Here is a 1,219-nt window from a genome sequence, read left to right as displayed (position 1 = left end):
AAAAATACCCAAGATTTGCAAAGAGAACCGAAGAGCATAAAAATGCAGGCTATTCAAGAAGACGTACATGGCTGCACACCTGTGTATCCTCCAGCAAGTTTAAAATTAGCTCTTATCCTTGAATGGCTGAGCCACAGAACTCACCTGCCCAGAAGTAGTGGCAAATTATTAAATGTTTACATTTCTTTTTACTACAAGGGAGGTAGAGTTAGTCATGTATGTGGGAAGAAATAAATAACTGTTTAAATTGCTTAATATGGTAAACCAGACTGAATGTTCTGAAAGTATTGACCCTGAACTTTTATTTTGTAAGGAAAATGTTTATTATCTGGTAGTTCAAGGCTATCTCTCTAAATGATGACAGAGACAGGAATCTACAGGCTCTTGAAAACAAGGAAATTGTTAATACATTTGGCTGAGGTATTATACAGCTGCCTGAGCTTTTTGGAAAAAAATGGTATTTCCCAGGGAAAACATGAGGTCCCATGGTGGGATCAATATCTCACTGTACATACAATAAACAACTGAGGAGCTGTATGTGTGTGTGAGTGTGTGTGTGTGTGTGTGTGTGTGTGTATACATGCAAAAACCCTCACAGTGATCATTCACAGAATAGGATGGGAAAGATCACAATCTACAGGAAGCCTGTCGCATGCTGAGTCACAGACTCACTTACAGAACTCACACTGAATTGTATTGCTGGGACAAAGGTTAGATACCTTAGGAATACAATTACAATAGCAGTCTACTTTCCTGTGTATGTACATTCCCACACACACACGTGTGTGTGTGTACATATGTGCTTACAGAAGCAAAAGGCTGACAAGTGTGTCTCTCTCCATGATTCTACACTTTATGTGTTGAGACAGAGTCTCTCACTGAGCCCAGAGTTTATATAGATTAGGCTAATCTAGCTACTCAGCTTGCCCATGGGATCCCCTCCTTTCTGAGTGCTAGGATTATTGGTGGATCACCACGATCGCCCAGATTCTATGTGGGTGTTGAGGATCCAAACTCCAGTCCTCATGTTTGCATAGAGGTGCTTTATCCACTAAGTCATCTCATCAGCGTTCATAATAATGTCAGAGGATGGCATGAAAGCTCNGAGTCAAGTTAGGAATTATCAGTCTTATTTAAGAAATAGAGCAGGAGCTGGCGAGATGGCTCAGTGGTGAAGAGTACTGGCTACTCTTTCAGAAGACCTGGGTTTGGTTCCTAA

The sequence above is a fragment of the Mus caroli genome, chromosome 9, assembly GCF_900094665.2.
Source record: "Mus caroli chromosome 9, CAROLI_EIJ_v1.1, whole genome shotgun sequence".
NCBI classification, from domain to species: Eukaryota; Metazoa; Chordata; class Mammalia; order Rodentia; family Muridae; genus Mus; species Mus caroli.
This window is presented reverse-complemented; position numbering follows the sequence as displayed.